Source organism: Moschus berezovskii, chromosome 26, assembly GCF_049115385.1.
Source record: "Moschus berezovskii isolate FMDL1 chromosome 26, NW_MosBer_1.0, whole genome shotgun sequence".
In the NCBI taxonomy this organism is placed as follows: Eukaryota; Metazoa; Chordata; class Mammalia; order Artiodactyla; family Moschidae; genus Moschus; species Moschus berezovskii.
The window spans coordinates 473615-497704 of record NC_142485.1 but is presented as its reverse complement, the minus strand read 5'-3'; positions in this window follow the sequence as shown (position 1 = coordinate 497704).

Sequence of the window (24090 nt, the reverse complement as noted above, 5' to 3'; positions counted from 1 at the left end):
GAACAGCCATGAAAAATACATAAAAGAAAAATATCACATGGCCTGGAAAAATGTCCAAGGTGAACAGTAAATTTTTAAAGTCACAAAACAGTTTTTCTGTGGAAAAAAAAAAAAAGGGTTTGTTTTATATATACACACATACAAACATGTACTTGAAATAAAACTGGGAGGCTATATCTCAAAATGTGTTTTTCATTACAGGTGATTTCAATTTTCTACTTTTGCTTTATCTGCATTTTTTGTGTAAATGTATTTCCCTATTTCCCTAATTTTATATAACATGTATTGTATTTGCAATAAAAATTAAAACATAATTACCTTAGGAAAAATATAAATTGCTCTGTTGTGGCTGGGATAGATTTCCTGTGGTTGTCCTTCCAAAAAGAAATGAGTCAAATGAGTAATGAAAGCACAGTAACATAATTGGACTCTGTCTGTTGAAGTTCTCTTGTATTTATATGATCCTAGACAGGGTTTCACTGGTGGCTCAGATGATGAAGAACCAGACTACAGCGCAGGAGACTGGGGATCAGTCCCTGAGTCAGCAAGATCCCCGGAGAAGGACATGGCAACCAACCCCACTATTCTTGCCTGGAGATTCATGGGCAGAGGAGACTGGCAGGCTACAGTCCATGGGGTCAAAAAGAGTGCGATACAACCGAGCAACTAGCACTTTCCCTTTCAAACCTCTTCACTCCTGATTTTTCATGGCTCACAGCTTTGTGGTGGTGAAGGGGCTGGCATAACTCAATGACGCTATGAGACATGCCATGCAGGACCCCCAAGACAGACAGGCCATGGTGGAAGGTTCTGACAACAGGTGGTCCAAGTGAGGAGGGAAGGGCAAACCACTCCAGTATTCTTGCCTCAAGAACCCCATGAAGGACAAAAAGGCAAAAAGATATGACCCTGGAAGATGAGAAACCGCGCCCCCCCCGGTTGGAAGGTGTCCAGTATTCCACTGGGGAAGAGCAGAGGGCAGTTACTAACAGCTCCAGAAAGAACCAAGTGGCTGGGCCAGAGTGGAAATGACACTCAGTCGTGGACATGCCTGGTGGTGAACGTAACGTCCAGTGCTATAAAGAACAATACTGCACAGGAACCTGGAATGTCAGGTCCATGAGCTAGGGTAAACTGGACATGGTCAAACAGGAGATGGCAAGAGGGAGCACTGACATTTTAGAAATCAAGAAACTAAAAATGGACTGGAATGGGTGAATTTAATTCAGATGACCGTTTTATCTACTACTGTGGGAAAGAATCCCTTAGAAGAAATGAAGTAGCCCTCACAGTCAACAAAAGAGTCCAAAGTACAGTACTTGGGTGCAATATCAAAAATGACAGAATGATATCAGTTCCTTTGACAGGCAAGCCATTCAACATCACAGTAATCCAAGTCTATGCCCCAATCACTGAGGACAGTGAAGATGAAGCTGACCAGTTCTTTGAAGACCTGCAAGACCTTCTAGAACTACACACACACACACACAAATGTCCTTTTCATTTGCGGGGATGGAATGTCAAAGTAGAAATCAAGAGACGCCTGAAGTAACCGGCAAGTTCGGCCTGGAGTACAAAATGAAGCAGGGCAAAGGTAACAGAGTTTTGTCAAAAGAACACACTGGTCGCAGCAAACACCCTCTTCCAGCAAAACGAGACGACGAGATGACTCTTCACATAGACATCACCAAATGGCCAATGCGGCAATCACATTGATTATATACTTTGCAGCCCAAGATGGAGAAGCTCTATATAGTCAGGGAAAACAAGACCTGGAGCTGACTGTGGCACAGATCATCAGCTCCTTATTGCAAAATTCATGCTTATTGAAGAAAGCAGGGAAAACCACCAGGCCATTCAGGTATGATCTAAAGCAAATCCCTTATGATTATACAGTGGAGGTGATGAATAGATTCAGGGATTAGATCTGATAGACAGAGTGCCAGGAGAACTATGGACGGAGGCTCATAACATTGTACAAGAGGCAGTGACCAAAACCATCCTAAAGAAAATGAAATGCATGAAGGCAAAGTGGTTGTCTGAGAAGACTTACAAATAGTTGAGGGAAGAAGAGGAGGGAAGAACAAGAAGGAAAGGGAAAGATACACCCAACTGAACGCGGAGTTCCAGAGAACAGCAAGGAGAGATAAGAGATCTTCCTAAATGAACAAAGCAACGAAGCAGAAGAAAACAACAGAAAGACTAGAGATCGCTTGAAGAAAATCAGAGCTGTCAAGGGAACATTTCCCGTAAGGATGGGCATGATAAAGGACAGAAGCTGTAAGGACCTAACAGAGGCAGAAGACATTAAGAAGAGGTGGCAAGAACACACAGAAGTGCACAAAACGGTCTTGATGACCCAGATAACTAAGATGGCATGGTCACTCACCTAGAGTCAGACATCCTGGAGGGTGAAGTCACGTGGGCGTTAGGAAGCATTACAACAAACAGAGCTAATAGAAATGACGGAATTCCAGCTGAGCTATTTCAAATCCTAAAAGATCACGCAGTGAATGCTGCACTCAGTATGTCAGCAAATTTGGAAAACTCAGCAGTGGCCACAGGACTGAAAAAGGTCAGTTTTCATTCCAATCCCAAAGAAGGGCAATGCCAAAGAATGTTCAAACCACCATACAACTGTGCCCATTTCACATGCTAGTAAATATATGGTGGTGGTTTAGTCATCAAGTTGTCTCCGACTCTTGGACTTTTGCAACCCCGTGTAGCCTGCCAGGTTCCTCTGTCTATGTGATTCTCTCGGCAAGACTATTGGAGTGGGTTGGCATTTTCTTCTCTTCCCAACCCACTGAGTGAACCCAGGTCTCCAGCATCGCAGGCAGATTCTTTACCAACTGAGCTATGAGGGAAGCCCAATGCTAGTAAGGTTATGTTCAAAATCCTTCAACATAGGCTTCAACAGTATGTGAACCAAGTATTCCAGATGTTCAAGTTAGGTTTAAAAAAGGCAGAGGCAGAGGAACCAGACACCAAATTGCCAATGTTCTTTGCATCATAGAGAAAGCAAGTGAACTTCAGAAAAACATCTAGTTCTGTTTTATTGACTATGCTAAAGCCTTTGTGTGGATCACAACAAACTGTGGAAAGTTCTTAAAGAGATGGGACTACCAGACCACCTTATCTGTCTCCTGAGAAACCTGTGTGCAGGCCAAGAAACAACAGTTAGAACCTTATATGGAATAACTGACTGGTTCAAAACTGGGAAAGGAGTACAATAAGGCTGTATATTGTCAACTTATTTATTTAACTTATATGCAGAGTACATCAAGCTAAATGTTGGGTTGAATGACTCACAAGTTGGAATCAAAATTGTTGGGGGGAATAACAACAGCCTCAGATATGCAGATGATACCACTCTAATGCCAGAAAGTGAAGAGGAACTAAAGAGCCTCTTGATGAGGGTGAAAATAAGAGTGAAAAACTTGGGTTAAAACTCAACATGAATAAAACTAAGAGTAGGGCATCCAGTCCCATCACTTCACGGCAAACAAAAAGGGAAAAAGTGGAAACAGTGACAGATTTTATTTTCCTGGACTCCAAAATAGCTGTTGAGGGTGGCTGCAGCCATGAAAACAAAAGATACATACTCCTTGGAAGGAAAGCTATGACAAACCTAGACAGTGTATTGAAAAGCAGAGACATCACTTTGCCAACAAAGGTCTGTATAGTCAAAGCTATGTTTTTTCAGTAGTCACATACAGATATGAGAGTTGGACCATTAAGAAGGCTGAGAGCTGAAGAATTGATGCTTTCAAATTGTGGTGTTGGAGAAGACTCTTGAGAGTCCCTTGGACTGCAAGGAGATCCAACCAGTCCATCCTAAAGGAAATCAGTCCTGAATACTCATTGGAAAGACATTGCTGAAGCTGAAGCTCCAATATTTCGGCTACCTGATGTGAAGAGCTGACAGATTAGAAAAGACCCTGATGCTGGGAATGATTGAGGGGAGGAGGAAAAGGGGATGACAGAGGATGAGATGGCTGGATGGCATCACTGACTCAATGGACGTGAATTTGCACAAACTGCAGGAGATAATGAAGGAAGGGAAGTCTGACATGCCATCGTCCATGGGTCTTAAAGGGTCAGACACAACTCAGCAACTGAACTCCAGCACCACCAAGACATCTGCAGCCGAAAGTCACATCATGGTGATGTTTTCACCCCAAACTGCAAACCACAGTAAGACAGTGTCTAGTGTTACCCACACATTTGTATAGCATTTTAAGCTTTCAAAGGTAATTTCACATTTGCTGAATTATTCTATTGTCACTCCAACCCTTTGAAATAAGATTATCCTCATTTACAGATTAAGACTGTGGAGTTCAGAAAGTTCTGGATAGTTAAACACATGGGCAGTTCATGTTATTACTGCCTGCACCAGTGTACCAGTGGAACTAAAATCCAGAACTCAAAGCATCAACCCCAGACAACTTTCACTTCAACTTAAATAACTATTAAAGTACCAGGTCTTTTGTTTTGGAAATTGTGTATAGAAGTGATTAAAACATCATGCAAATTTAAAACAAATTCTTAAAGTATTTTCAGATTCTTAAAAGACAAGAGCTAGGGTTGAACTGCGTTCTTATTTTGAAAACACACTAAAGTCGAAGTGCTATTGTCAAACCATCCAAATATAGATTGTATTTCTTAAAATGAGTCACCAAAAGTATCCAGTCCCTGAAACAGAGCATCAGATGCAATCTAAAAATAATAAGTCCAAGTCCTAGAAAATTCATGGGAAAGGATTTTCTCTCTATTAGTCAACCCAGAATCCTGATTTAGAGAGTTCACCTTCCTTTTTAAAAACACATCTTGTAAGTCGTACATTTGATGCATACATATGTACTGACAAAGTTAAAACACAATCAATATGTTTTCAAGGAACACACCCCAGCATAGGACATGACTCATTTTTTCCTTTGTTGCCTGGAGAATCCCATGGACGGAGAAGCCTGGTAGGCTACAGTCCATGGGGTCGCAAAGAGTCGGACACGACTGAGCGACGGAACGGAATGTAACATTTACTTTGGATCACGGTAAGGGAGTCAGCAAACCATGACTTAGAAAACCTCTCTCATGATACACTGAATAGCCTCGCAGAAGTGCTACATGCATTATGCCTCGCAATAAACACTGACATTTATAATCTGAAATTCTCATTGTGCTAAAGGCGGGCTCATTCTTCCACTTAGGTAATGAAATTTTAATACAGTATGTGTATGAGAAGGGAAGAGGAGTATAAAATATATTAAGTAATCACTTGGCTATTACACTACCAGAAAGGGAACATCATTTTTATTCTCGCATTTCTTAAACAATAGATTTTACAGTGCAGTCATTAACTGATGGGAGGGTTTTAGGACTATCTGACACATCAAACTTGCTGGGAAAAGACAGCATTCTGTGATCAATTCCAATTTTCCACTTCCTCGATATTCAAAATACTCCAGCGGAACATCCAAAGTAAACACCTGCTTCCCCCCATCTAGACAAGAGCATATCTTCTATCTGTGGCTTTTCTAACAGCTCAACAAGCCCCACTGCCACTTAACCTGGTGAGAAAATGGAAACCCTTCACCCCGGAAACAGCTCCCTTCATTTCGTCCTTTCTTTTATACATCCAACCAAGAAATTGATAGCACATTATTTAAGATAGCTTTTCCAAATGAATCACAGAACTATGAGCCATGAACGCATATGAAGGACATTAAAGAAGAGGGAGTCTTTGAGGTAAAACTGAGCAGCTTGACAGAAAGTAAATTTTCTGTCAAGAGTATATATTACCTTGGTTCCAAAGAGCACACAAATATGCAGAAGGATAATGTTGAATGTCACCAATTTGTGCATATGCTATTCATTTAAGCATTTGATTGCTGGCATCTTTCTCTTTGGATGTTCAAATTGCACCTGAGCTTATTGTTTTACATTGAAATAAATACACATTTTAGGTGAAATGGAGCCTCACTGCAATATTCCCTCTGGGCACAGGGCTTGAGTTTGCCTCACATCTGAATTTCTTCTAAAAATTTCTTCCAAGGACAAGTTTTAAGACAGACTCTGCCTACTCATGAATTTTAGATCATAAATTTTAAAAATGAAACTCCAAATTATGATAAGCTAAATGATGTTCACCAAATACGTCCTCCCTTTTCCTTCATACTGTGGGCATACTTTCCACCCCTGTGAAGTTGGGCTTGGCTATGTGACTTGCTAAGATTAATGGTGTGCTGCTGTCGTTCAGTTGCTAAGTCGTGTCCAACTGTGACCCCACACACTGTAGCACGCCAGTCCTACACTGTCTCCTGGAGTTTGCCCAAATGCATATCCGTTGAGTCGGTAATGATATTTTTTGCATCCTCTTCCACCCCCTACTCCTTCTGCCTTCAAACTTTCCCAGCCATCACGGTCTTTTCCAGTGAATCAGCTCTTCATATCAAATGTAAAAAACACTGGAGCTTCAGCTTCAGCATCAGTCCTTCCAATGAATATTCAGGGTTTATTTCCTTTAGGATTGACTGGGGTGATCTCCTTGCAGTCCAAGGGACTGTCAAGGGTCTTCTCCAACACAATTCAAAGGCATCAATTCTTTGGCACTTAGACGTCTTTACGGTCCAACTCTTACATCCATACATGACAACTAGAAAAACTATAGCTTTGACTCAACAGACTTTTGTCAACAAAGTGATATCTCTGCTTTTTAATACACTGTCTAGGTTTGTCATAGCTTTGCTTCAAAGGAGCAAGCATATTTTAATTTCATGGCTGTAATCAGTGTCCCCACTGGTTTTGGAGACCAAGAAAATGAAATGTCACTCCTTCCACTTCTTCCCCTGCTATTTGCCATGAGGTGATGGAACTGGATGCCATAGTCTTAGTTTTCTACATGTTAAGCTTCAAGCCAGCTTTTTCACTTTTCTCTTTTACCCCCATTAAGTGGCTCTTAGAGTGGTATCATCTGTATATCTGAGGTTGCTGAGATATATATATATATATATATCATGATCAAACAAAGGCTTAAGAGATGATCATGTAGTGGTACTTGCCTGACCATGCTTTTGACATTGCCATGAGCTATGGTCTGAATGTTTGTATCCCTCTAAAATCTGTATGTTAAAACCCTAACCCAACGGTGATGGCATTACCTAGTGGGGCTTTCGGGAAGCACCTAAGTTATGAGGGTGGAACTCTCAAGGATGAGATTAATGCCTTACAAAAGAGGCCTCAGAGAAATCCCTAGAGCCTTCTGTCATAAGAGGATGCAGTGAGAAGTCTGCAACCTTGAAGAGAGCCCTCACCTGGCCAATTCTCCAGTCTCCAGAACTGTAAGCAGCACGTTTTTACTGTTTATAAGCCACACAGTTTTGTTTTGTTTTTTTAAGCATCATGAACAGACTAAGACACCATGAAAAGAACATTCTTGGATAGTCCACTGATACAGAGCTGGTAAGAGACACATCATCCTGACTTGGACTCAACCTGTGATTTGGAGTCAAGCGCAGCTGAGCTTAGTCTAGATCAACTGACTTACTGCGACCGTATGTGAAAGTAAACGCTAAAAGTAAATGTACAAGTAAAAGCAAATGCTTTGTTTTAAGCCAATGCATTCAGGTTGGCTTGTTACCCAAAGTTATTGTGGCCATAGTTAACTGATACACAACTGGAAACACACATTGTTAATTATGGCAAGGCTCCTTTGTCCATGGTTTTTCAGGCAATAATACCGGAGTGGTTTGCCATTTCCTTCTCCAGGGGAATCTTCCTGACCCAGGGAACGAAGCTGGGTCTCCTGCACTGCAGGCAGATTCTTTACCAACTGAGCTACCAGGAAAGCCCCAACTATAACATATAGATAGGCTCCTTTTTTTTTTTTTTTAATTCTGCAGCATTGGGTCTTAGTTGCTGCATGAGGATCTTTCGTTGCAATGCACAGATTCTCTAGTCCTGGCACGTGAGTTCAGTAGTTGCTCTGTGGCATGTGGGGTCTTAGTTCCCCAACTAGGGATTGACTCCACATCCCTGCATTGCAAGGCGGATTCTAAACCACTGGGACACCAGTCCAACTAGATAGGTTCTTATACTGAACGTAAAGCAGTTGTAATGGAGCAAAACTTATTAATAACCGTGCTACCTGCATAAATGAGATATATGTTAGTCAATCAATTATCAAGATAATACTGTGTTACATAAATGAAAATTGACCAGACTTTTTGAGTTTGTTAGATATGTCTGGCTAGAAGTCCTTTTTCTAAACATGTGAATGAAATACTCTCCCAGCCCAATTCAAAAATGGGAAAACAAAAACTTTAATGAAAAATAATGAAGGGTCTAGAAAAATGGTACTTATGAACCTGTTTGCAGGGCAGGAAAAGAGACGCAGACAGAGAACAGACTTGTGGACACAGTGGGGGGGGGAAGGGTGGGAGGAACAGAGAGAGCAGCACTGACATATCTACACTGCTGCTGCTGCTGCTAAGTCACTGCAGTCATGTCTGACTCTGTGTGACCCCACAGACGGAAGCCCACCAGGCTCTCCCTTCCCTGGGATTCTCCAAGCAAGAACACTGGAGTGGGTTGCCATTTCCTTCTCCAATGTGTGAAAGTGAAAAGTGAAAGTGAAGTCGCTCAGTCGTGTCTGACCCTTAGCGACCCCACGGACTGCAGCCCACCAGCCTCCTCCATCCATGGGATTTTCTAGGCAAGAGTACTGGAGTGCCTTGCCATTGCCTTCTCTGATATTTACACTACCACTGTAAAATAGCTAGCTGGCACGAAGCTGTTGCATAACACAGGGAGCACAGCCTGGTGCTCTGTGATGACCTAGAGGGCCGGGAGGGAAAGTGGTTAAGTTGCTTCAGTCATCCAATTCTCTGTCACCCCACGGACTGTAGCCCACCAGGCTCCCCTGTCCATGGGATTCTCCAGGCAAGGATGCTGAGTGGGTTGCCAACCCCTCCCTTCTCCAGCTAATCTCAACGTTGAGATCATACCCCGAGTCTATTATGTCTCCTGTGTTGGCAGAGAGGTTCTGCACCACTAGTACCACCTGGAAAGTCCTTTATATAAACATATACATACTTGTGGCTGATTCACACTGTTGTACAGCAGAAACCAAGACAACACTGGAAAACAATCATCTAACAAGTAAAAAAATTTTTATTTTAAAAATGCAGGAAGTCCAATTTTGAATGACTGTTCTGATATTGTCTTATCCTGCTCCCTAGGTAACTAGTGACGAGGGTATTATCTACACTGAGTTTATAGAAAAACAACAGTAATGAATAAACGCAAATTATGGTGCTAACGCATAAATATGGAATTTCAGTTCAGTTCAGTTCAGTCGCTCAGTCGTGTCCGACTCTCCGTGACCCCATGAATCACAGCACGCCAGGCCTCCCTGTCCATCACCAACTCCCGGAGTTCACTCAAACTCATGTACACAGAGTCGGTGATGCCATCCAGCCATCTCATTCTCTGTCATCCCCTTCTCCTCCCGCCCCCAACCTTTCCCAGCATCAGACTCTTTTCCAGTGAGTCAACTCGTCACATGAGGTGGCCAAAGTATTGCAGTTTCAGCTTTAGCATCAGTCCTTCCAATGAACACCCAGGATTGATCTCCTCTAGAATGGACTGGTTGGATCTCCTTGCAGTACAAGGGACTCTCAAGAGTCTTCTCCAACACCACAGTTCAAAACCATCAATTCTTCGGCAAACAGCTTTCTTCACAGTCCAACTCTCACACCCATACATGACCACGGGAAAAACCATAGCCTTGACTAGACGGACCTTGGTTGGCAAAGTAATGCCTCTGCTTTTTAATATACTATCAAGGTTGGTCATAACTTTCCTTCCAAGGAGTAAGCGTCTTTTAATTTCATGGCTGCAATCAGCATCTGCAGTGATTTTGGAGCCCAAAAAAATAAAGTCTCTCACTGTTTCCACTGTTTTTCCATCTATTTCCCATGAAGTGATGGGACCAGATGCCAAGATCTTTGTTTTCTGAATGTTGAGCTTCAAGCCAACCTTTTCACTCTCTTCTTTCACTTTCATCAAGAGGCTTTTGAGTTCCTCTTCACTTTCTGCCATAAGGGTGGTGTCATCTGCATATCTGAGGTTATTGATATTTCTCCCAGCAATCTTGATTCCAGCTTGTGCTTCTTCCAGCCCTGCGTTCCTCATGATGTACTCTGCATATAAGTTAAACAAGCAAGGTGACAATATACAGCCTTAACGTACTCCTTTTCCTATTTGGAACCAGTCTGTTGTTCCATGTCCAGTTCTAACTATTACTTCCTGACCTGCATACAGGTTTCTCAAGAGACAGGTCAGGTGGTCTGGGATTCCCATCTCTTTCAGAATGTTCCACAGTTTCTTGTGATCCACACAGTCAAAGGCTTTGGCATAGTCAATGAAGCATAATTAGATGTTTTTCTGGAACTTTCTTGCTTTCTCCATGATCCACCAGATGTTGGCAATTTGATCTCTGGTGCCTCTGCCTTTTCTAAAACCTGCTTGAACATCTGGGAGTTCACGGTTCACATATTGCTAAAGCCTGGCTTAGAGAATTTTGAGCATGACTTTACTAGCGTGTGAGATGAGTGCAATTGTGCGGTAGTTTGAGCATTCTTTGGCATTGCATTTCTTTGGGATTGGAATGAAGACTGACATTTTCCAGTCCTGTGGCCACTGCTGAGTTTTCCAAATTTGCTGGCATATTGAGTGCAGCACTTTCACAGCATTATCTTTCAAGATTTGAAATAGCTCAATTGGAATTCCATCACCTCCACTAGCTGTGTTCGTAGTGATGCTTTCTAAGGCCTAATTGACTTCACATTCCAAGATGTCTGGCTCTAGGTCAGTGATCACGTTATCGTGACTATCTTGGTCATGAAAATCTTTTTTGTACAGTTCTTCTGTGTATTCTTGCCACCTCTTCTTAATATCTCCTGCTTCTGTCAGGTCCATACCATTTCCTTTATCGAGCCCATCTTTGCATGAAATGTTCCCTTGGAATCTCTAATTTTCTTGAAGAGATATCTTGTTTTTCCTATTCTGTTGTTTTCCTCTATTTCTTTGCATTGATCACTGAGGAAGGCTTTCTTATCTCTCCTTGCTATTCTTTGGAACTCTGCATTCAGATGCTTATATCTTTCCTTTTCTCCTTTGCTTTTCTCTTCTCTTCTTTTTACAGCTATTTGTAAGGCCTCCTCAGACAGCCATTTTGCTTTTTTGCATTTCTTTTCCATGGGGATGCTCTTGGTCCCTGTCTCTGTACAATGTCACGAACCTCCGTCCAGAGTTCATCAGGCACTCTATCAGATCTAGTCCCTTAAATCTATTTCTCACTTCTACTGTATAATCATAAGGGATTTGATTTAGGTCATATCTGAATGGTCTAGTGGTTTTCCCTACTTTCTTCAATTTAAGTCTGAATTTGGCAATAAGGAGTTCATGATCTGAGCCACAGTCAGCTCCTGGTCTTGTTTTTGCTAACTGTATAGAGCTTCTCCATTTTTGGCTGCAAAGAATATAATCAATCTGATTTCGGTGTTGACCATCTGGTGATGTCCACGTGTAGAGTCTTCTCTTGTGTTGTTGGAAGAGGGTGTTTGCTATGACCAGTGCGTTCTCTTGACAAAACTCTATTAGCCTTTGCCCTGCTTCATTTCATACTCCAAGGCCAAATTTGCCTGTTACTCCGGGTGTTTCTTGACTTCCTACTTTTGCATTCCAGTCCCCTATAATGAAAAGGACATCTTTTTTGGGTGTTAGTTCTAAAAGGTCTTGTAGGTCTTCATAGAACCAATCAACTTCGGCTTCTTCAGTGTTACTGGTTGGGGCATAGACCTGGATTACTGTAATATTGAATGGTTTGCCTTGGAAACGAACAGAAATCATTCCGTCGTTTTTTAAGACTGCATCCAAGTACTGCATTTCCGACTCTTTTGTTGACCATGATGGCTACTCCATTTCTTCTAAGGGATTCCTGCCCACAGTAGTAGATATAATGGTCATCTGAGTTAAATTCACCCATTCCAGTCCATTTTAATTCACTGATTCCTAGAATGTCTATGTTCACTCTTGCCATCTCCTGTTTGACCACTTCCAATTTGCCTTGATTCATGGACCTAACATTCCAGGTTCCTATGCAATATTGCTCTTTACAGCACCGGACCTTGCTTCTATCACTGGTCACATCCACAGCTGAGTATTGGTTCTGCTTTTGCTCCATCCCTTCATTCCTTCTATAGTTATTTCTCCACTGAGCTCCAGTAGCATACTGGGCACCTACCGACCTGGGGAATTCCTCATTCAGTATCCTATCATTTTGCCCTTTGATACTGTTCCTGGGGTTCTCAAGGCAAGTATGCTGAAGTGGTTTGCCATTCCCTTCTCCAGTGGACCACATTCGGCTGTGGTCCATGGGATCAGATCGACTAGTTTCCTGTGATTATGATTTCAGTATGTCTGCCCTCTGATGCCCCCTCACAATACCCACCGTCTTATTTGAGTTTCTCTTACCTTGGGCGTGGGATATCTCTTCACAGCTGTTCCAGCAAAGTGCAGCCGCTGCACCTTACCTTGGATGAGGGGTATCTCCTCAAGGCCACCCCTCCCGACCTTGAACGTGGAGTAGCTCCTCTCGGCCCTCCTGCGCCCGCGCAGCCACTGCCTATTGGACGTGGGGTAGCTCCTCTCGGCCGCAGGCCCTGGCCTCAGGCGTCGGGTAGCTCCTCTCGGCCGCGCCTCTTTGCCTGGTCGGTTGCGCCGGGGCCCGCGTCTCCTGCGTCTGGGCAGTGAGACAGCAAAAGAGACACAGATGTATAGAACAGTCTTTGGGACTCTGTGGGAGAGGGTGAGGGTGGGATGATTTGGGAGAATGGCACTGAAACATGTATGTTGTCATATGTGAAACGAATCGCCAGTTCAGGGTCGATGCATGTTACAGGATGCTCGGGGCTGGTGTGCGGGGATGACCCAGAGGGAGGATAAAGGGAGGAGGGAGGTGGGAGGGGGGTTCAGGAGGGGGAACTCATGTACACCCGGGGCAGATTCATGTCAATGTATGGCAAAACCAAATAATATAATATTGTAAAATAATTAGCCTCCAATAAAAAAAAATAATAAATTTAAAATAAATAAATAAAAGTAATTTGTCGATCAACTCAGATGACGTATTAAGAATCGGGTTATAAGTATCAGATATTATCTTGGCAGAAATGTAGCACAATATGAACAAATCCAAGTGAAACTTCTCAAATGTTAAAGTAGATTAAAATCATTACGATCTTTTGCATTGATAAAGCTAACTGTACAAAGGAGAAAGGTTAAATAATTTTTGTTAATTTCTATTTAATTTACTATAACACCTTCACTATAATGACAAGGGTCATTTAATGTAAACTATAGAAACACTAACCATTCACTTTATACCTAGTTTTGCAGTGCCCTTTGGTTTTAAATCGGTGGGTTCCCTGGGCGCGCAGAGCCGGCGGGAGCCCTGGAGGGCCCAGGGCGGATGGGCCCGGGGCATCGGGGCCGCGCACGGAGCTCCGGCCCCGGCCCCGCACCCCTCCGGGCGCCCCGGGCACGGCGAGGCGCCCTGGACACCCGCGCAGCGCGCCTGCCCACCCGCGCTCGTGTTCGCCGGTCTCCGGCCTCGGCCGCCGCCAGGAGGGGCGTCTGCCTCCGGGGCCCGGCAGCGCAGACCCCCGAGGCGGAGGGACCCGCAAGCCGGCACCGCCCGCGCACCGCTCGGAAAACAGGAGGCCAGCGAAGAGCACCCTGCAGCCACTCAGGCAGGCGAGGCCGACTCTGCGACCCCAGGGACTGCAGCACCCAGGCCTCCCGTCCATCACCAGCTCCTGGGGCTGAGCTCAGACGCATGTCCATCGAGCCGGTGTTTTGTTAGAATTTTTAGAATCTTTATCTATGTATATGCGCTTTCTTCATAGCTCAATTGGTAAATCATCTGCCTGCAATGCGGGAGCCCGGGTTCAATCCTTGCGTCGGGAAGATCCCCTGGAGAAGGAAATGGCACCCACTGCAGCATTCTGGCCTGGAGATCCCCAGGGACAGAGGAGCTTGGGGGGCTGCAGTCCACGGGGCCGCAGAGTCAGACACGGCTGAGGGACTAAACCGCCAGCACCGTGTATGGAGAGCCAGCGTTTTGCTGAATTGTTAGAATCAAGTAAAAATAAAAACTTTACCCAAAAAAGAAAGATTTCACTACTTCAGTTTACCGGCAGAGGAACAACTTGTGAAACACCATAAAAACACAGTAATTTGGTTTCATACAAAGAAAATGAAAATTCTCCAGAAATTAAACTGAAAAGTCACAGAGTGACCGACAGAGAATTCAAAATGCAATCTGACCGACAGAGAATTCAAAACGGCTGCTACAAAGAAACACAACCTGCTAAAGAAAACTCAGAAAGGTGGTGCAGCAAGCTCAGGAGCAAAACCAACGGGAGAAATACCTTGTCAGAGACACTGAAACGCCTAAAAAGAACCCAACAAAAATAACGGAACTGAAGAAAATCAAATGAGATGAAGAACACATTAGAAAGCAATGAAAACAGAGCAGACCACACGGGAGAAGGAATTAGCGAGCTGGAAGATAGAAATCTAGAAATACACAGGTAGAAGGGAAGAAAGAACTAAGATACTTAAAAAATGAAGGAAATTCTGTGAGAATAATCCAATCCCATTACGAAAGGCAACATTAAGATAATGGGATTCCCACAGGAGAGGAGAGGGAGTAGGGAGCAGAGAGTTTCTTTAAAGAAACAAGAGCGGAGAATTTCCCAAATCTTGAAAGAAACCAGATATACAAGCCCATGAAGTTAAGAGAATACTTAATTACCTCAATGTAAAAAAGACCTTCTTCAAGGCACATTATATTAAAAGTGTCAAAAATTACAACAAAGAAAGAATTTTTCAGGGCAGGTAGGGAAAAAAGGATGGTAACTTATAAAGGAATCCCCATTAGGCTATCAACAGGTTTCTCAGCAGAAACTCTACAGACCAGAGAAGAGTGGAATGACATACTCAAAATACTGAAAGATAAAAACTGTCAATTCAGAATACTCTATAAAGCAAGGTTATCATTTGGTTATGAAGAAGAAATAAAGGCTTTCACAGACAAAACAGAGAGTTCATCACCACCAAACTTGCCTTACAAGAAATATTGAAAAGAGCTCTTCTTCCTGAAACAAAAGTCAAAAATATATAGAAATTTGACTAAAGTGATGGACAGAGTCAAAAACCGCAGCTCAAAATTAGAATATGTTGTTAAACACTTCACTGTAGCATAAAGGTTAATGGGGAAAGCAGTATAAATCACTATGGCTGCATCAGCATGGTAATGAAATTGCAACATAGAAAGGAATAATTGTAGGCAACAAAAAGAAAGGGAAGAGGAAGAGAACAGAACTCACAGTGGAAATAAAGATAAGATGCTATCTGAAGAGAAATATTATCTCATCTTTGTGACATTTTATACAAACTTCATGTAAGCACAAAACATAAACCTAGAGCAAACATACAAAACGTCTTTTAAAAAATGGAAAATGATTGTACTAGTTTGCATTCCCACCAACAGTGTCGTTCGATGCATGATACAGGATGCTCGGGACTGGTGTACTGGGATGAACCGGAGGGATGGGATGGAGAGGGAGGTGGGAGGGGGTTCAAGATGGGGAACACATGTACACCCAGGGCAGATTCATGTCAATGTATGGCAAAACCAATACAATAATGTAAAGTAATTAGCCCCCAATTAAAATAAACAAATTTTTTTAAAAATGGAAAATGAAAAAACATCATAGAAGACCAATAGATTAAAATGGTGGTCAGAAATGCAAGAATAAATAGAAGATATAGAACAACCAGAAAAACAAATTTAAAATGGCAGTACTAAGTCCTTGTTCATCAATAGCCGCCCTAAATGTAAATGGATTGAATGACTGAGCACCAAAGAACTGATGCTTCTGAACTGTGGTGTTGGAGATGACTCCTGAGAGTCCCTTGGACTGCAAGGAGATCCAACCAGTCCACCCTAAAGGAAGTCAGTCCTGAACATTCATTGGAAGGACTAATGCTAAAACTGAAACTCCAACACTTAGGCCACCTGATGCAAACAGCTGACTCACTGGAAAAGACCCTGAGGCTGGGAAAAACTGTGGGCAAGAGAAGAAGGATGTGACAGAGGATGAGATGGTGGTACATCATCACCAACTCAATGGACATGAGTTTGACCAAACTCCAGGAGACAGTGAAGGACAGGGAATCCTGCCCCGCTGCATTCCATGAAGTCGCAAAGAGTCGGACACAACTGAGCAAGTTGACAAAAACAGCAGTGGAAAACAGTATGGAAATTTCTCAAAATAATCAGTAGAACTACCATATGATCCAGCGACTCCACTTCTAGTTGTTTACCCAAGGAGTACGGAAACAGCCATTCAAAAGTTATATGTACCCCTTTCTCACTACAGCATTATATATAATAACCAAGATATGGAAGCAAACTAAGTGTCTATCAATGGGTAAATGGATAAGATGTATAGACTCACACAAAGGAATACTACCGGCTGTATAAAAGAATGAAATCTTGCCATTTGCAACAACATGGATGAAACTCCAGGGCATTGTGTTAAATGAAATAAATCAGATGGATAAAGGCCAAATACCATAATGATTTCATTCATATGTGGAATATCTAAATAATATTAAATAAAAAGTTAATGAATTAACCAAAGCAAAAAATAAATACATAGACATAGAGAATAGAACAGTGGTTATCAGAGGGGAGAGAGTAAAATGGGTTACATGGGTCAACAGTATGGTGATGATGGAAACTGAAGTTTTGGTGGTGAATATGCTGTAGTGTATACAGAAGTGAAAACACAGTATTGTACACAGGAAACGTAATGTTATAAACCAATGTTTCCTCAATTTAAAAAATAAAAGAAAATTTATGAGGAGAACATTCTGCAGTTTTTATTTCTCTAAAGGAAATAAATCTTTTCTAATCTGAAGAGTTTTATCAGTGGTTTACATCTGAGTCTAAATTGTGAAACTGAAATGGAAGCTATTAACAAATCCTTGAAGTACCTTCAGTGACACTCTATTTTAAGAGTCTGAATGGAAGAGAATTTGGTTGTAACCAAAAAAACAAACAAAGATGTGAAATAAAGGATGACGTTTGAGGAAGAGCCGGTAGATAAGAATCATCTGAATGCACAGAGTTAGCAGTAAGAATATTTAACTCAATTGTGGCCACATAATCAGCACAATTGCCTCTGAAAGAAGACTATGCTTCCATGTGTTCTGATCCTTCAAGGAATTTGTCCAACTAGAAAATATCAATGAGTTAAGTTCTTCCTTTCAAATTACCTTCATGCATCACCTCATGGGCATTAAAATTTTATTACTGAGGATTCTCTAGGAGTCTTAGACCCTGGTCATTCATATAAATTTCCTCTTATCATCTGTGACTTTGATCCCATTCCATTTCTTTAAAATTGGATACACACATACATAATGTATTTAGCATGACTAAAGAAAGAGAAGATACTTTAATCTTTCTGTTTTGGACATTAAAGCATATATTTTAGCTTTAATTTCTAGAAAAGAAAAAATCTTTCCTAACTGAATGAATCTATAAAGTTATTTCATGAGAATTAAAGTTAGGAAAATGTTTCCTGAAGCTTTTTGACTAATTATTAAATATAGCAGTAATAAAAATAAATTGAAAAATGAAGCAGTCATCACATTTCTTATTCTCTTCTCATGCTCAGTCACTCAGTCGTGTCTGACTCTTTGCTACCCAGCAACTGTAGCCCACCAGGCTCCTCTGTCCATGGGGTTCTCCAGGCAAGAATACTGGCGTGGGTTGCCATTTCCTTTTCAAGGGAATCTTCCTGACCCAAGGATTGAACCTTCATCTGCTGCATTGGCAGGCAGATTCTTTACCACTGAGCCACCCAGTCTTCCACATATTTCCATGCCATTTAAAAATCTCCAGTAAAAATGTTATAATTCCTTTACAAGAATTTAGTTGGATAATACAGTGTTCAGTTCAGTTCAGTCACATCCAGCTCTTTGTGACCCAATGGACGGCAGCACGCCAGGCTTGCCTGTCTACCACTAACTCCCAGAGCTTGCTCAAACTCATGCCCATGGAGTCAGCGATGCAATCCAGCCATCTCATCCTGTGTCGTCCCCTTCTTCTCCTGCCTTCAGTCTTTCCCAGCGTCAGTGTCTTTTCCAATGAGTCAGTTCTTAGCATCAGGTGGCCACAGTATTCCAGCTTCAGAGTATTATGCCCTAAAAAAAAAGGCGGGGCGGGGGGGGGGGCTACAGTGTAGTCTGCCCTTAAAAAAAAAGGTTGTTCCTTTTACTTTAATTAATAATGTTACTTAATGAGTATTTGTTCTGTCAACAAATGTTGGTATTATATTAACAGAATGATGGTGTATTTTCTAAAAAAACAAGATAGCTTCTCTCAGTATTTCTGTTGCTAAAGGAATTCTTGGTTTAGGCACTAAACCGTGTCCGACTCTTGCAACCACATGGACTGTAGCCCACCAGGCTCCTCTGTTCATGGTTTTTCAGGCAATAATACTAGAGTGGGTTGCCATTTCCTTCTCCAGAGAAATCTTCCCAACCCACGGATCAAACCTGGGCCTCCTGCACTGCAAGAAGACTATTGACTGAGCCACCAGGGAAGCAACAAAGGAAATCTTATCAAGGAGGCATATGACATTTTTAAAAGATCATTAGCAATCTTAAATGCCTGAAACTAGTTCCCACTTAGGAAAGGACTCTTTGGTAATGTTAAAACACAAGAGCTACATTCCAGAACAAGGTGAACTCGGGTGCTTCTCTTTTTTAACTTTCTATTTTCTATTGGAGCAGAGCTGATTAACAATACTGTGTTAGTTTCAGGTGTGCAACAAAGTGATTCTTTTCTCTGCAAAAGAAAAATGATCTCATCAGATTCTACACCATCTACTTCTCACGCCCTGTTACCCACACCTACTTGGAAAAAATGGAATGGATCCAACATCCCACGTGCTGTGACAAAGCTTTTATTTATAACTGAAGTCCAGGATCCCAGCAAAATACACAATAAAGCAACTGCACTGTCCCTCAGATAATCCACATGTAAACTTTTGAAGCAACATTTTCCTGATTGGCTGATGGTAAGACCACAAAAACCCTTTCTCATTCTTTTAGAGGTAAATTAAAAGGAATTTTGATGAAATTTTGTAACCCTGTAATTTACATAAATGATCAAATGCTCCAGGACTAGGTTCGGGCATATGTGTATGCTCATGTGCACCAAACAATGGAGACTTAGGAGAGAATGAAAACACAGGTTAAAAAAACAAGAACCTTATGGGACAGAAATCATCTTCTGTGATGTCCATTTTGAGAATACATTTCATACACTGGAGCCTCAGGCATCTATAGTGTGGGGACTCTTTTTGGAGAAAAATAGTGTAAAAATATAAGTACATGATTAGACATGAAAGTAACTATTTAGACTGATAAAAGCTGTAATTTAGAAATTTGAAAGGCTTATAATTACAACTGACATCACCTGTCTGGAAAAATATCCTAAGAATTTTATTATTTAACTGTTTAATACAATATACTTTCTTCTATAGTGTTTGACTGCATAGTCTTCAAACACATCATATAAAGTTTACAAATACAAATTTTAATAGAGGTTCAAGAGGGAGTGAACCGACATATACCTGTCACTGATTCATATTGATATATGGCAGAAACCAACACAGTATTGTAAAGCAATTATCCGTCAATTAAAAATAAATTAATGAAAAAAACTTAGTCTAAAAGAAAGTGAATCAGCAAAAAATGAAAAAAAAAAGGAAGAACATAGGAATAACTTGATCTTTTTTCTATCTAGCCTGATTAACCCAAATCATAGTGTACAGATGCTTCTTTCAATTTTGGAACTGTCATTATTGGTAATGTCACTGTGGTAGGTTGAATTGTGCCCCCTAAAAAAAAAAAAATCAATATCTATGTCTTAACCCCTGGTACTTGTGAAAGTGGCCTTATTTGAAAATAGGGGTTTTGTAGATCTAACTAAGTCATAGACTTCGAAAGTGAAAAGTGTTAAGTTACTTAGTCATAGCCAACTCTTTGAGACCCCATGGACTGTAGCCCACCAGGCTCCTCTGTCCGTGAGATTCTCCCGGCAAGAATACTGGAGTTGCCATGTCCTCCTCCAGGGGATCTTCCCAGCTCAGATAACAAAAAGGACTTGGAGAAGGGATCATTTTGGATTTAGGGTGTGCTCTTAATCCAATGACTGATGTCCTCACAAGAGAGATGCAAGGGAAACCATATGAAGATGGAGGTGGAGACTGGACTGATGTGTCTACAAAACAAAGCTGCTAAGGATGGCCAGAGCGAGAAAATGCGAGAGAGGCGAAGGGCAGATTCTCCTTCAGAGGAGCCTGGCGGGCTACAGTCCATGGGTCACAGACTCAGACATGACTGAGCACACACACACACACACACGCACAAGATTCTCCCTCAGAGGAGCCTGGCGGGCTACAGTCCATGGGTCGCAGACTCAGACACAACTGAGCGCACACACACACACACGCACACACAAACACGCACACCCACAAGCACAACATTCTCCCTCAGGGGAGCCTGGCGGGCTACAGTCCATGGGTCACAGACTCAGACACAACTGAGCGCACACACACACACGCACACACGCACACCCACACGCACAACATTCTCCCTCAGGGGAGCCTGGCGGGCTACAGTCCACGGGTCACAGACTCAGACATGACTGAGCACACACACACACGCACAAGATTCTCCCTCAGAGGAGCCTGGCAGGCTACAGTCACGGGTCAGAGGCTCAGATGCGACTGAGCGCGCACACACGCACACACACACACGCACAAGATTCTCCCTCAGGGGAGCCTGGTGGGCTACAGTCCACGGGTCGCAGGCTCAGACACGACTGGGCGCACACACACACACGCACACACGCACACACACACACGCACAACATTCTCCCTCAGGGGAGCCTGGCGGGCTACAGTCCACGGGTCACAGACTCAGACATGACTGAGCACACACACACACACACACACGCACAAGATTCTCCCTCGGGGAGCCTGGCGGGCTACAGTCCATGGGTCACAGACTCAGACACAACTGAGCGCACACACACACATGCACACACACACACACACACACACAAGCACAACATTCTCCCTCAGGGGAGCCTGGCAGGCTACAGTCCACGGGTCAGACTCAGACATGACTGAGCACACGCACACCCACACGCACAACATTCTCCCTCAGGGGAGCCTGGCAGGCTACAGTCACGGGTCAGAGGCTCAGACACGACTGAGCGCACACACACACACACACACACACACACGCACAAGATTCTCCCTCAGAGCCTCCAGAAAGACCAAGCTTACCACCTCCTGATTTCAGACTCAGAGCCACCAAGAGTGTGAAAAGAATAAACTTCTCTTGTTTTAAGTCAGCAGCCTTAAGAAACTAATGCCATCATGTGTTTCTAAATCAAGTTTCTTTTACACAGAAAATGTAAGAATTCAGTCTTTTTTCCCTTCTTCAACATGAACCATAAGTAATTTTCAAATTGATGATATTTGTTACTCAATTTGTATTAATGCCCTCAATGCTGTGATAAATAATGAATTTTACATTATCATTTCTGAAACAGTGCAGTTTCATCTTGACCAAGTGGATTAATCTTCTAGTTAACAATTTTTCAGATCTGAAAAGTAGAAGACCTTTCTTCCTCATATTATCTTCTGACTTTGTACATTTCATAATTTAGTTTATCCTCCATGCCCACAGCTTGGGCTGGGAACTGTTGAAAGAGTTCATACAGCTGTATGGCCTACCTGTAAGTAAGTGGGCAAAGGGGGATTAGAAGCACCCGGAGATAACTATACACAAACGTGACTGAAAACCACAAAAGTATTCCACAACAAGTGTCCCTCTTCAACTCATCCTTAGCTAAACCCCAAAGTGCCCACAGCCACTTCAACACCACTAGATGTGAGATGGAATGTGGCAGGAAGGAAAGTGGAAAGTTGCCTCAGTTTTAATTAATGAAGGTGAATATGCCTCAGTTTAGCCATTTGAGTGATAACAAACTGTGTGAACACACTGATAGGGTCCTTTCTTGGGAGGAACCCATGCAAATGAGGAGTCCTGAAGCTTCACTGACTTCCTAGTAAATCCATCTCCATGTGTGACATGTATTTTCAATGCATGAAAATATCTTTCTGATTTTAGAAAATGTTCTCTTATATTAATATTTAAGATGGAGCCAACAAGGACCTACTGCATAGCACTGGGAACTCTGCTCAACATTAAGTGGCAGCCTGGATGGGAGGGGAGTTTGGGGGAGAATGGATACATGGATACTTATAAGTTGAGTCACTTTGCCATCCACCAGAAACTATCACAGCATTGTTAATCAGCCATACTCCAATACAAAATAAACAGTTTGAAAGAAACCTACTCTTGGGTCTCACTGTGATGAACAGGTTTGGGTGGACATGTTTCCCCTACTCACAAAACGCCCTTTCCGTTTAGTCTGCTTCGTGAGCTTTAACTCATACTTCAAACCTAATTATTACAGCTTCTATAGAAAGCTGTCCCTGAATCTCCTGGCCAGGCTCACATTCCCAGAGCTATTATCACACATTTGGCATGGTATTTAATTACAATAAAATTCTTAACCTGCTTCTCTTACAAAATTATAGTCTCCCTGTGGACACGGCCATTGCGTTCATCTTTGTACTCCTGTGTAGATACGTGGGAAACCCTTGAGGAGATATCTGTTTGTGGAAGGAAAGGAAAGAGCTTACAGTGTACGGAAGATAAGGCACATCAAGAATAATTGGTTCAACACCAAGCAAACGTTTACTGAGGCTCTACTATGTGCCAGACACTCTTCTGGGAGTGGGGGAACATTGAAAAGAAACAATCAGTACTACGTGTATAAGAGCTGTAGTCAAATAAAGAGCAGATTTGGGAGAGGATCAAAAAGTGAGGAATAAAGCTTGCAATTGAAGACGGCTTTATCAAGATGGGCTCAATCTAAGATGGACTACTGAAGGAAACACTAGAGAGACCAGGGAATTAGCCCCATAGACGCATCATGGAGGAGAGCTGTAAGGAAGAGGAAGCCGCTAAACCCGACACCTTAAGATGAGAGCACGTGTCAGATCCAAGGAGCAAGTTAAGTAAGCGTGATGCGGTGAACAGACGGTCAGAGAAGAAGCCGGGCACACAGCGCTCAGCCTTTCTAAAGACTCAGCTTATTTCCTGAGAGAACTGGCGGACTTTGAAAGACTCTATCAGGATCGCCTTGGCTCAAAAACACAATGAAAGGACTCAGAGGAGGCGGCAGGAGAAGCTGATTGGACTGGTAGCAATAAATGTGAAGTCGTCAGATTCTGGGTAGATAAATATATTTGAAAATAGAGACTACAAGATTTTGTGAAGAAAACTTGCGAGGCTAGGAAAAATAGAAGAGTCAAGATGTTGTTTCAGTCTGAATAAGTAAAGAGATAAGATTCATCTTTAACTAACATAGGGAAAAACTATAAGAAGAGCAAGGGCTTTGTTTTGCAGAAATTTATATTTTGATGTAAATTTGCTAAGTCTGAGATACAGAATAGAAGTACTGGAGTTGGAAATGTTGAATTGGAATGCAAGTTAAAATTTAAGGTAGAAATTTGGAATGGAAATATAATTATATGTAATATAACTGGGGAGTCACACATACATAGAGGATAGACTTGTGGTTGCCAAGCAGGAGGTATGGATTGTGAGGTTGGGGCTGGGAACCAATATCATATCCATTATATATGATATGGATAAACAACAAGGTCCTACTATATAGCTCAGGGAACTATATTCAGTATCTTATAATCAAACCATAATGGAAAAGAACATGAAAAATTATATATCTATGTATGTATGTGTGTATCTGAATCACTTTGATATACAGTAGAAAATAAC